This window comes from Notothenia rossii (assembly GCF_949606895.1).
Source record: "Notothenia rossii genome assembly, chromosome: 1".
Classification (NCBI taxonomy): domain Eukaryota; kingdom Metazoa; phylum Chordata; class Actinopteri; order Perciformes; family Nototheniidae; genus Notothenia; species Notothenia rossii.
In genome coordinates this window covers 8,173,421-8,187,964 of record NC_136912.1, presented here as the reverse complement: position 1 = coordinate 8,187,964, position 14,544 = coordinate 8,173,421, and the positions used below count along the sequence as shown (strand labels likewise).

Below are 14,544 nucleotides of genomic sequence, written 5' to 3'. Positions count from 1 at the left end.
TCCCCACAGGAGCAGAGATTTCTCTCCCTCTGTCATTGTTAGCTGTGAACATCTGGTTCCAGCCATGATTCGTGGAGGAGCGTCTCCCTCCCCTGCTCTTCCTCCTCGTCTTCCTCCCCTTCCTCCTCTTCGTGGTCGGGGTTGGGATCGGGTTTTGTGGGAAGGGGAGAAAAAACTCTTCGGTGTCAGTCACAGCCTCATGGAAAGTTATCCAGCAGGCAGGATATGTTTAGATGGCGGTTGAGGAAAGGGAGGAGGGGGAGAAGCATACTTGTGAAGGGGGGATGTTTGAGTCTGGGAACTTTGCCAAGAGAGAGAAGAGAGAGCAGGAGGGAGGATGAGGAGGCGGGATAACATAACATCTTATTTTAGAATTATGTCTCCTATTTAAGATGTATCATTTGGCCAAGCAACCGTTGCATTGGGTTTCATTTTGGAATAAAGATTGAATGCATTTGTAGTCAAACTGGTAAAAGAAAAACAAGCTTACCATTGTGCTTTAAAAAAATATTCACTCTTCTTCTACTGTTGTGCTGACTTTGTGATTTTCTCTATCATTTCTTTATCTTTGGATCATATTTAGAGTTAGTAATATTTTTGTCAATTTTACACTGCTTAAGCTTGTATAGTATAATAATGATCATGTTTCATTTCATCATTATTATAATTTGTTTGTATTATTGATTTGAAATAAATAAAATAAAATAAAATGTATTTTGGGATTTATTTACTTATTTATTATTATTTTTTAAATTATTTTTTTACCTAATTTATATATTTATAATTTTATTGCATGTGTGGAGAATGGGTTCTGTGTTTGGGATAAGTGGGAGAAGGGTTAGAAAAAAAAAAGCGGCGACATATTGGTATCATGCTCCTTCTTAATTGTGTTCACAAACATATGCACCTGGCAAAGTATTAAAAACCTGATCTTCCATGTTACCCTTTACACACACACACACACACACACACACACACACACACACACAACACACACACACACACACACACACACACACACACACACACACACCACACACACACACACACACACCACACACACACACACACACACACACACACACACACACACACACACACACACACACACACACACACACACACACACACACACTCACACACACACACACACACACACACACACACACACACACACACACACACACGATACCAGCAGCCATGTTGTGACTGATAATAGTGTTTAAAAGTGTAAAATTCCCACTGACGGTCATCACCTTTTTTGGAGCTCTCCTCATCTTTTTCAATTTCAATTTCAATTCAATATTTTAGGATTTATTGTCGTTAGCACATTAGCTACAGTGTAGATACGTCAATGAAAAACTGAGGTCACAGGCTCCTCCAACAGTGCAACATATATAGGTCATAGAACAGGGGTGGATTGTTGACAGCAGTTTACATTTTGTTTTCCACCACCAATGAGCAGTGTGTTTTTTTAAACATGACCAAAACATCTTCTTTCTTGTGTTTATTTGTACTTCATTTGCGATCCTATCTTCCTGCTGTATTCCTTAAAATTCACTTTTTGATTGACAGATGATGAGCTGTGTTGTCATGGGTTGTCGCTGAATATGTATTTGTTTTACCTTTGCAATGGAGGTTATGTGTTTGTCAGCAGAAATATGTAAAAACTAATATCCAGATTTTTTACAAAGCCAAATCCTTTTACTAACATTGCGAGATGCCTGCAAGAGTGCATGGCCTTCAGTGAAAAGCTGTTTTGAATAAGAAATAAAGGAGTTGAACAAAACATACTCAATATGCAGAAACAGTAACAGTATGTGTTGCTGCACAATGAATGATTGAGACTTTGACTTCTGATTATTATCTGTTTGCAGCACGTTTCTGCATGTTGATGTTCATAGAAATACATTAAATAGATAAAGTCTATTAAGCATGAATTAAATAGAAATTAAGCATTAATAATCAGTCCACAAACACCCGATGATGATCATGTGTTTGCTTTCCTGTGTTTGCTCAACCTGGGCATCAGTTGGGAAGTAGTGGAGTACAAACACTTCATCACTGTACTTAAGTATATTTCTTCTGGTCAGTACTCCACTACGACTTTTTACATTGACTTCTTACATTTTGAACCCAAATACCTGTACTTTCTACTTCTTACATTTTGAACACAAATACCTGTACTTTCTACTTCTTACATGTTGAACCCAAATACTTGTACTTTCTACTTCTTACATGTTGAACCCAAATACCTGTACTTTCTACTTCTTACATGTTGAACCCAAATACTTGTACTTTCTACTTCTTACATGTTGAACCCAAATACCTGTACTTTCTACTTCTTACATTTCCCAAACAGGCTGGTTCCTTTAGTCTGAATGTGTGTTTGGTGGAGTGATCATTATTATTTAGAGTCATTGCGTGCCGATTGATTTGAACACGATCCGTGTATCCACCATTTCCTGGTCTTCTCTAAAGAAGAGGGACCAATGAAAACGTTGTCATGTTGCCGTTGGTCACCATGGAAACATTCATTAGCTAACAATGACATTATTGTTCTATTAATATAAAGGGAGGTCAGGTACTCTTTAAAACAGCTGCTAGTTATGGGTACTTTTTACTGAAGTACATTTCAAAGCCCATACTTCTTTGCTTTTACTTGAGGAAAGAAGTTTAGTCAGTACTTCTACTTTTACCAGAGTATTTTTAAACACGAGTATCTGTACTTCTACTTGAGAAAAGGATCTGCTACTTTTGCCCTCTCTACTGGGCATGCAGACTGAGGGATCTTTTTCCTCCTGCAGAGAAAAGTGAGGAAGCGTCTACGAAGAGGAAAGCCAAGCTTCCACTGCGGTCGACCTACTTTCACCAAGAGCCAACTCTCCATCGAGGGGAAAATGGCAAAAAAAGATGGAAAATCAATCCTCAAACGCTGCACTCAAAGCAGGGTTCAGAAGAAACTAGAAAATGGGATTTAAATTGCTCTAAATATGGATGTTTTCGAGCTCTGAAGCTCATACTCTTGAGACGCTTTTCTTTCTAGTTTGGATTTGAACTACTTCACTGAAAACCTACCGCCACACTCAGAGATGATTATGAAAGAAATGTATGTTTGTTGTCTAGTTGATTTTATGATTTCACCCTGACTTTAAAGTGCAACCTAATACCAGTTTTCGCCAAACCTGTATAACACTGCAGTAAAATGAGAAGCCCTGGAAGTCAGTAAAAACAAGATTTTCAAGTATTTTATCTTTAAAGAATTGATACATCTTTGCTTTATAGGGCCCCAAAGACCACTATGTGGAAGTTGAAGGGGGTCGTAAAAATTAATTAAGTTAAAATACAAGAATTGTGGGGAAAACTAAGACTTTTAAATCCCAAATCCTGCTTTAGTGAAGCTTCTTTAAACCATAAAGCAGACATTTTAATTTTTGCATCCGTTGTTAAGGTTATTTTTAGAAAATGTAGATGATTCCCCCTCTTTTCCGTCTTTATGCTAAGCTAAGCTAACCAAATCTTCATCACAGATCTTCAAAATAGTAGTATGGATGTCATTATCTAATAAAAAAACAATTAAAGCTTATTACCAAAACGTCTAAATAATGATGTAGGCTCAGGGCTGTTGAGTGTTAGCATGAGGAGCTGTCAGGACACGCCGGTGTGACGGATGGAAACCTTAATCACCATCTCAGACCAACGGGGGTAAAAATAGTTCCACTATAAACACCAGCCCCTCGCCCCGAGGGTTGCCGGGTAGACTTGGTGTCTATATTTGTACAAAGACCCAGGAGTTCATGTATGTTTATGTATAAATATACACGTACTGTATAAACACTAGATAAAATCCACCCATACATCCCAAACACCTGACGGAGTAAAACCCCCTCCTCACACTGCGCGTCTTTTTCTGGATACATCAAGTTATATTTAAAGCAAGCATCTGAACCCCGACCCAGTGAAACCTGAAACCCCAACCTTTACCCTTCACACACACACACACGCACGCACACACACACACACACACACACACACACACACACACACACACACACACACACACAACACACACACACACACACACACACACACACACACACACACACACACACACACACACACACACACACTTTTAGCTCCGTACTTGTGAGAACCCTCACTGACTTAAAATACTTCTTAACCGCTAACCTGAACATGAACCGATATGAAATGTATCCTTAAATAACTGTAAAACATAAAATTATGTCTGAAATTGACATTCTTTAAATAGCTGCTTTCCAAATTATCTATCTTTATCCACACATTTATTTTCCTTCCAAATGCAGTGCTATTATCGAAGAGTTCAAACAATATTCAGATTTCCTCCACACTTGTCACTCAAAATGTCACTCACTTTTTCTAAAGCTTTTCAAAGAGATTTGCAAAGGTTTGCCATAAAAGATCCTCTGTTGTTCCAAAGATATTGGCACTTCTGAAATATTTTTATTTGCCAAAAAGATCAAGAAATATCAAAACTTAACGATTAAAAGAACAATAGCCGAAAATTATTTACTTTAAAAAAATTGTCAGGTAGTCCATCCTTTCTTCCATCAATTCAACATTTCAAGATCAGAAATGTCCGTACTCTCAAAAACTGTCAAATGTCTTTAATCAACTGGTTTTAATATTTAACCCCCCTATTGTCTTCGTGTTCCCCCCCTTACTTTGGTGTTCGTGGTCAAATTTGACCGGTCCTGTTTTAACTGCTATTACATTAACACAAAAAACATTAATCATCACCACATTTCATTTAACACCCTTTCAAACTGTACATATTGTATCAGACTATTGGTGTACATGAAAAGTGCAGTAAATATACAAAGCACAGACACTGAACATGTATTGCGTGTGCCATGTGTGATCCATGTGGGGGGATGGGCACATAAGAGCGGGAAATGTGTCAAATTGTTCTGTGTGTGTGTGTGTGTTTGTGTGTGTGTGTGTGTGTGTGTGTGTGTGTGTGTGTGTGTGTGTGTGTGTGTGTGTGTGTTGTGTGTGCCAGGTGTGATTCACATGGGGGGATGGGCACATAAGGGGGGGGGGAACACATCTAGATGTGTTTGTGTGTTTGTGGGTGTTTGTGTGTGTGTTTTATCTGATCTGGGTGGTTACTAATTCCTTTTCTTTATGGCGGTCATTTTTGACCGGGAACACCGGGTGTTACAAAGTTGACTAAATCATCCAAAATTCAATGGAAGTGGTGATCCGCAATTTCATATATTCAAATGTCTACTGTGAAGGATATCATAAAGCCTTAATGAAATCAAATGTAAAACAAAAAAGTTATGAATGATAAAAGTAAATCGGTCAAATCGAAGACAACAGAAGGGTTGAACTGGGATCTAAACTCCTCAAGTGGTTCAGCGCTGAATTTTAAATCCTGAGATATAAATGAAAGTTAGCCCCCTGTGCTTCCATCATTAGAAAGTTAGACGGAAAAATATGTGAAATAAACTTTCATCCTGTTCTGATTTCATTGAGTGCTGAATTCTTTTATGTTTTTCTTACGTGTTCTTTAAAGTTTCTGAGTAAACAGAACCTGTTTACTTGTGTTGCGTCTGCCCTACTTTTATATCACAGAGGATTATTTTCTTCTTATCAAAATCAGCCTGTGTTTAACGCTCTCAGCCTAATCTTGTCCTCATTTTTCTTTAAAAGCACGGCTGCTAAAAGAGTAAACACATCAGTGAATACATAAATATAGATGTACAATGCAGAATGAAAGGCTTGAACCATAATGAGCTCTGGGGGAAAAACGCTGACTGCGAGCAGGAGGCTTCGGGTGTTATTGGACGAGTTCGACATCAGAACTTTACTCCTTTGACCTTTGGGCTGCTGTGATACTCCAGCTGCTCTACAAGGACACTGGTTATTTCTGGTTCTTTAAAAAGTGTTCAATGTGCCGTTTAACATCTTGATTTGGTGCTCAAAAATTGACTTAAATGTCTCTCCAGATCATCTGATATGACATTTTCTTTATCCTTTTCTATTATTATGTCTTAGATTTCTATAAGTCAAGACCCTTCATCTCATTACTTATCAGTTATCTACTGCATTACATTACATTACATGTTAGACGCTTTTATCCGAAGCGATTTACATACTCAATACTGTGGGCAATCCCCACAGGGGCAATTTGGGGTGAAGTGTCTCAGGGACACAACGACATGCTGACTGCAGTGGAACTCGAACTTGCTAACCCCTGATTCGAAGTCCAGCCCTCTAGCCACTGAGCCACAGCCGCTCCCATTAGTAGTAATACACTGTGTCTTATCACGTTAATCTGTACTTAAACTTGCTGTATTGACAACATACAAGTACCCGGATGGAGCAATTATTGTGGTCGAAAAATGACCAGCTGTTCTTCATGGATGAATACAGAGAACTGGATACAGCGTTGGAGGTGGAGACCCATTCATTGCTATGAAGGTGGCACATGAAGGCCTTCCTCTTGAGAACACACATATCTGGGCCAATAGAGCAAGCGCACTTGTGTTTTCCCTAAGCCCCGCCTCCAATTCACAGCATCATGGTCAAATAAATGGAGAGGTAAAATAACATTACATTAGTTTTTAGCGCATTTCACAACGTTTATGCCCTATTGATTTAGATACGGGTTATTCAAGTGATCGTACTTGGTAAGTCATCCAATGTAAGTCAATGTTAGGAGGTCTTTTGGGGTCAAATGACGTCACGGAAGTTGTTGTAACACCGTTTGGCCATTAAGAAAATGTGCTTCAACGTCTTGCACACATCCCGGGGACTTGCTGCAATTACACTTATAAAAGTGAACACAGCTCTAAACAAATACAAATGATCAGTTTATTATATTGACCTTTTTCATTTAAGACCAATGATCAGAAATGATAACCACAGATGCTTTCAATTGAATTAAATGAATGAATTCCTTGAATGAAGCTTCGGCTTGTTGTTGTGTTTCGGTAATTTTCAGACATGTTTTTTCGCCATTGTTGCACACTGAAGATATTTCCATATATAACCAGGTGTCAAACTAATATGCGTTGTTTCTGCAAAAGTGCATGTGTGCGGCTGATGCAAACAAAGCAGCAAAACTCCAACTTCCATGTGTTTTCCTGCAGCCCGGAGCACATGGCCCGGTGTGAGTCGCCTGTATCGGGTGTCGAGGAAACCAAAGACGCCTGACCTGCGCTCATGAAGCCAGCCAGTTATATTTAGAGCAGCCGTTACCCTGCTGCTACACAACAAGATCCCAGCCACGCCTCAGATAACCACCTACTCAGCACAAACGATGTCGGCGAACTGGACGGCAAACGACGAAGATTTATGAGATCAAACGTATCGCGTGTCGCTCAAAGACACCTTGCTCTGCTCTTCATGACACTGCGACGACCCCAAAAAAGATCCGGGGAGCGCAGAGCCAGAGGCCAACGCGTTGACGAAGCAGAGAAGGTTAGTGTAAGAAATAAAATCAATATATATGTGCCGTAACTTTAAAGTAATAACACTTTTTATTCTGTAACCGGATGTTCACGATATTGTCCACACGCTTGACTTCCTGTCTGGCGGACGGTGTTTGTAGCATTAGCATGTAGCTAATATTATTTTGTGTACGTGAATATAAGGAGAATGACACGTGGTGTTGTGCACACTGTCTTCAATTCTCACTTATAGACGCTGCAATACTATTATTAGGGAATGTTTAAATGACCAACAGATATTCGAAGATTGCAAAACTAACATCAGAAAACGACAGACGTGCCTTGGACCCGCCCCCGTCGATGCTAAGCCAATGGGAGAAGACTACAGATGATAAACATGTGACACAAGCAGGAAGTCACTCTCTTTCTCATCCCCTGCGACTGCATGGAGCATGCTCGGCCAGGCTAACCTTTTGCAATTTCATTGTATCATTATATCATTGTTTTATTAAATGCTGTTGATTTGTAAATACGATTGCTGGACTCTTTTCAGATAATCCTAAACTCAGATGGTAGAAACCCCAACATTAGCCTTAACTGTGGTAGACAGACACAGTGAGAGACATGCCGTGGACTTTAGTAGTGTTTAAAACAGAGGAATTTCAATATGGAGGATATCTGGAGGTCAAATAATCTTTTAGGTGCAGTGGATATTTGTTGGCCCTGCAAATCCTGACAGGTGTTTGGTTGAATACATGTCCGCTCAGTTTAAAGTTGAGCAGAGCTTTGCCAAATTACGAAGGTCAGCAAACTCACTGGCCTTTAAAAAAAGAATTATATAGGCAAATATAACCTATTATTGTGTATACAAGTTTCTAATGAGTGACATATATCATTAGCTGAGGTTGTGCTGATTTCTGGGATGTGTAACACTTTATTATACTGCAAAGAAAGGACAATTTATAAGGCAAAACACAGAAATATACAAAAACGGAAATGTCCTATGTGGGTCTCAGAGGGTTAAAGGAGCCTCAGTCAAAGCATGCTGGTTTACTACATACTATAATTATATTATAGCCCAGAACAGAAAATAGAGGGAGACTCCTGTATACAGTAGGTGAGGCTGGATTTCCACAAAGTGAGGCTTGCAAAAATGAATCAAAAAGTTGTGCAGCAGAGGCGGAGATATCCTGACTTTGTTTAAAAATATGTAGTTTTATTTTTACTCTTTCTAGTCCTGAAGATGCCCCGTACAAAGTGTGTGCTGTTGCATGCAGTTACATACAATTGGGACATGCTACTTGGTTGTAACATTGCACCTTAACCTTGACCCTCTATCTCATATATCAGCTGTGCAAAGGATTGTGGGTCAGAAATGCATGCTGGCTTGCATACTGCAAAATGTGATAGTGCAGTAGGACATCCTGGTATTTTTGGCATAGGGCAAATTTGTTGGGCCATACTATGAAACACATTTCTGGTAGTCAAAGTAAGTCTTTAATATGTACACTATTGTTCATTTCCCATAATGCCCTAACCCTTTTTTAAAGCCTTTTTTTAAATCACAATTTTATAAAATGTAAACACTGTAAAAAATTCCTGCTTGAAAAACAAGTTGAACAATTAATGAATACAAGGTGTTTTCACCAGAAATAAGTACAAAGATCTGCCAATAGTACAAGTGAACATTTGCTTGGTAAGATTTTTTGAAATAAGAAGTGATATTTAGATAGATCAGATCTTGTTGGAAGCTGGGAGAGCTCATTTTGAACTATATTTGACCCGAATCAGGAAATGCTGTGTTACTATATCTGATGTTAGTTGGTGATTTTCCAATAAATATGTGAAAGCAAATAAATAAACAAAACTCAAAATAAGATTTTTTGACTTAACAAGATGATACATTGTCTAAAAACAAGACCCGATATCTCACTGCATTGTTACTTCTGAAGTTATTATGTCTTATAGCAAGCGAAAAGACATATTCTGACTAGATATTACACACATATACTTGGCAAGATTTCAAGTTTTTGTAGTGAAAAGGCTTACTCATCATGAAGAAACGTGATAAACTGTATAAAGCAAGTGCCACTACAAATGATGATAAGATGACTGAAGGAAAGTTCAAAAAGGCTCTATCATTTAAGTCTTGCAGTTTATTAAGAAGATTACCACTTTTTTTTAAATGGGACATCCACTTACAGCTGATGATAAGACGTATAAATCGTTCTACGCTAATGGGGTGAAGCCTGCGAGCTAGTTCAGGCAGTCAACTTGAGCACCAATCATACATTAACACGTGACGCATCTCGTCCCTCTTACAACCAACCAAACACATTCTCCTAAACATGCCGCTCTATTTAAGCTGCCAGGTCTTCCTGCCTCTGCTTCGCTCATGCTGCTGCTGTCACTGCTGTGTTCACTTGCGATTACTACGTTCATGTTCCTGCTGCTGTGTTTCCATACTTGTCAACCCTCCCGATTTTCGCGCGAGACTCCCTATTTCATTGCCCTCTCCCGGTTTCCTCCCGGGGTCATATTTCTCCCGCATTTCTCCCGTTTTCTGACAAAATCAGATTTACACACGACTGTTTCCACTCGGACTTTAATACAGCTACACCATTGTTTGGTTTCCATGGTAACACGTCTCTTTAGTAGCGCGCGCAACTCAAAGTCTGAGAGGGTGAGGCAGATATTCACAGAAAACAGAACAAGAATCGACAACTACTCTACTCTCTGCTCACTTCTTTCCTGTAAAATACAGGTCCAGCCCACACATGCTCCATCAAGGACAGTGCTACAGGCCGCAAGGCAGTGCACTTACAACTACAATAAGCATGTTAATGTTAATCTGCCCCCCCCCCCCCCCCCCCCACCCACCCCAGAATTTTGCATTTTGAAATGCTCCCGATTTCTGAGGTCTAAAGGTTGGCAAGTAGTGTTTCATGTTGCTGCTGCTCGCCTGCCCCACCACCACCCCAGCTCCACTTGTAGGCTTGGGGGATAGTTATCTAATCATCACTCAATGTTCTTTGTAAATCTGTGGAGTGATGAGACCCGAGCCTAGACGCCAAACTCAAACTATATGCTGCTTCTAATAAACATATTAAGAAACACGTGAGTTGTCTGACTGAACTAGATGAAGTGAAGACTGGAGTTATTCAGAAACGTTGTGAAAATTACAAATCGCTAACAGCACAGGGACATTTATGAAGACCAGCTGACAGAAACCTCAACCTTTCAGAGATTTTCTGGGAGTTATAGAAGATCTGATGGTCACAAAATCGAACTCTTTAATCTGATCCTCCAAAACTACTGCTGACAGCGTTACGGATGAACCGGACTCCACTCAGCTCCACAGGGTAAATCCACTCACTCTGGTGATAACAGATCTGAATGTGTGTGTGTTTCTGGGTTTCCTGGAAACATCCTGCAGTGCCAGATCAGCAGGTTGAGCCGTCGTGTCCATTCGTCTCCGTGTTATTCAACACCAAATCTGGCAAATACGGTCAGCTCTATTGGACCTGAAGACTCGGAGTGTCCTAAACAGTATCAACGAGTCACACTTAAAGATCCAATAAATACTTTTTTCACAGATCTAATAGTTGTTCCTACCCCAGAGGATTATTTAATTGTCTAGCACAGCGGTTCCCAACCTTTTTCAACTCAGGGCCCAGTTAAGAATCTAAAAAATGTTTGCGGCCCACATTCAACCATAAACAATACGGAGGCTAAATTAAGTACTGATTGGTCGATTCAGAACATGTGACACGTTGTTAACCCAGTAGAACAGACCGCTGTCAAGGGCTGTAATGACCGTTGCTAAGGAGGATCAAGAAAGAGCAATACTTAAAATCTTAATGATGAAATGTTTCCACACAAATCATAATGTTTTACAAATTATTTGGCGGCCCACTTGCGATGCCGCGGGCCACAGGTTGGGAACCGCTGGACTAGCAGTTTTTTTATTATCTTCTATAGCTTTTCCAATTTGCTTTTCAGTGACACGGTAATAATAGTGGTCCACAAATATGGTAAATTGCATAACTTTAAGTGGAACAATATCGCTTTTTCTTGCAGGAGTATCAATCAATCTTTGACACTCCAAATAAATATAAAGAAATGTGTCCTTTTTCCCAGCTGTACCAAACTCACACTAATCCCTAACCTCTGTTTAATATTGGATTTCCTCTTTCTCGACCTAACCTAAACTGATCCAACGCCTTCATCTGGTTAATAGCAAGTTAAAACAATAGTTAGTCCTGATATAATAAATATAAGTCAAGGTGGGATTTTAGATAAATTATCCACAGTGGGATTTGTGCTGAGCTGGGTTTTATCGGAAATAATGCCAACACATCAGATGTGAAGTGCTTTATATTAATGAGTGCTTTAGTGGGCCGTCCCCCAGGAGACGGACTGGTTGATGATGTGTGACCTCTCTGATTGATTGAAGCACCTCCACCTCCTCTTATCGCTCCTGCAAGCGCTCACAGATTTCAGGTCAGGTCCACTTTAACTCTATCAAAAAGTGGATAACGTATTTTTACATTTTATATTTTTGTAGGACGACTCAGAAGTAACCGTCACAAAGGACTCCCTTTACAAAAAGCCAATGGGGATTGTTCCATTCAAATTTAGCAAAGGATGATCTCTTTGGAAAACAAACCTTTATGATTCATCAGGATATTCTGCACAAACGAACAAACCCGGGCGCCGTACATAATGAAGATGAAGAAGGTGAAGATTCAACTTATTGTCATTACGTAGTACAGGTACTATGTAACAAAACGGTTTCTCTGCATTTGACCCATCCTAGTGTTAGGAGCAGTGGGCTTCCATTATGTACATTCACCAGTCGGGTATTTACTGACGTATTTAATGTCGTAGAACAAAACGTGAAAACCTGTAAAGCTTGTGATAACCACAGACCTTATTTAATGCATGTGACCAAAAAAACATTGACTTCGAAACAAGCGAACCAGACATACTTTAACACTGACTGACTTCCACATTTTAGGACTCATTCCTGCACCACGCTATAGATCTTTGCAGATATGTGTGTGTGATAACATCTGCAGCTGCTGTATAACATTTAGCTCCAGGCTTGTTGGCGGTGACGTTCAGGGCCGAGCTGATGGCGTGCCGACGTCGCGACTTAAAGCCAGAATGAAAGCGTGTAATCTCTGAAATGAGAATTGACCGGCGCTGTCAGACTTGATGTTATCCCTGAGAGTCTGTGGATGAAGCTGCCATTATTCTAATTAAACCAGGCCTGCGAAGGTGTGATGACAGCGAGGAGAGGGAATGACAGAGCATGAAACACGGAGGGAAGGCATCTTTTTTTCTGAAGCAGAAACAAAAGAGGATTAGCTTTTTAAAACCTGAAACCTTTCTGTGATTAAAACAAAATGACAAAGTGATGAGAGAGGCGGGAGGCAGACAGAGGGACAGATTATCTCTGGGTTCGGTTGTCATTTCTGCTGCCAACAGGATGAGAAAGGACAATAAACTGAAATTGAGTTTTTACAGCAATACTGTTTGGTCTCTGTGTCTATGTCTGCTGCAGTCATTCACAAATATTGGAGGATTATGGGTGGATAACAAGAGATGAATTTCAAGTATTTACTTGTAATTCTTGCCAAAATCTGGTCCAAAACCGCATCTAGACATCATTTTCATTAACAATGAATATGGTAATTTTTACCTCAACAAGACGTTAACATTTTTGCTAATTAAAAATCAGAAACCAGAGAGAATAGCTTTTGTATTTGTCCACGGCTCATGGGGATCGTATTAAATATCCTGTTCCATTTAAAGATATTCAGTTGACAAATATGACAAAAGAAAGCAGCTGTTTGGCCACTTTTTAACACTCATCTATTTATAAATTAAAGGTGGGGTATGAAATTTATTTCAGAAACACTTTTTGTTATATTCCATGGAATGCTCTTAACATCCCGATAGCAATGAATATATGAAATGCTTTGACAATGAATCCATAAAACATGTAATCTGTGGAAGCCGTGGCGCTGTAAATAGCACGACCAATCATCTGAGCCAGCCCGGCTAAAATAACTGGATGGCCTACCTGCCTGTCAGCCTTCCATCTGGTCATGTGTGTGTGTGTGTGTGTGTGTGTGTGTGTGTGTGTGTGTGTGTGTGTGTGTGTGTGTGTGTGTGTGTGTGTGTGTGTGTGTGTGTGTGTGTGTGTGTGTGTGTGTGTGTGTGTGTGTGTGTGTGTGTGTGTGTGTGTGTGTGTGTGTGTGTGTGTGTGTGTGTGTGTGTGTGTGTGTGTGTGTGTGTGTGTGTGTGTGTGTGTGTGTGTGTGTGTTGGAGGAGGGGCTCTGTGAGGAATTCTGAAGGAAGGGGCAGATTCTTTCCGGTTGTGTACTTTCAAATTCTAGGGCACTCGAGCTGGTTTCTCCAAAATGACATACCCCACCTTTAAGTGACTAAATGCTTTGTCTGTTTTAAGTAATAAACTAGCAAACACAAAAGCATCCTGGTCAGGGGAGCTGCTCGGCACGTTCATGCAAACTTGATGAATCACAAATATTTTTGATCTGTTGACAAAACAGTCTCACCTCAAGGTCCATTTAGCTGTTCTGGATAACATCACACGGTCCTCATCAACAGGAAAAGGATGCAGATTGTCTTCGGGACTCGAATGATAAATCCCAAATGATGAAAAGAACAGAATAAAAAACTCAACATCTCTAAAGTGTAATGAAAGCTGCTTAATCTGCTGACGATGTTGAAAATGAACTTTTAACCTCAGAATTATCTGAAACTCAATTGTTGTCAAGGTCAGCCTGTTATAGTTTAGTTGTATAACATAAAATGCACATTTCCTAATTATCTTTGCTTGTAAAAACTAAACATTTATGGCTTTCTTCCTGTCATTTCATAGCTCTGCAATATCAACCCTCACCCAAACACCCAGTTAATTGTGTTACCCAAAACTAACCACCTGGTTTTTTGTGAACACGAATGTGTATTTTGAAGGCATTGTATGCATGTAACAAGCATTAACTGGCGTGTGCAAAACTGACGTAGTGATATGAGGACAGACATGGTATCAGTTCCTTTGAGTTGATACATG

General features: G+C 39.8%; 1 long non-coding RNA gene across 1 annotated transcript in view; it reads right to left on the bottom strand.

Moving 5' to 3' along the window:
- The window catches only part of LOC307036058, a 33,781-nt gene extending 19,672 nt beyond the window's left edge, over nucleotides 1–14,109 (bottom strand). The window contains exon 1 of the long non-coding RNA XR_013807260.1: nucleotides 14,027–14,109. This is a non-coding gene — a long non-coding RNA (uncharacterized lncRNA). The remainder of the gene's footprint in view (nucleotides 1–14,026) is intronic.
- Nucleotides 14,110–14,544: the final 435 nt, after the last annotated feature.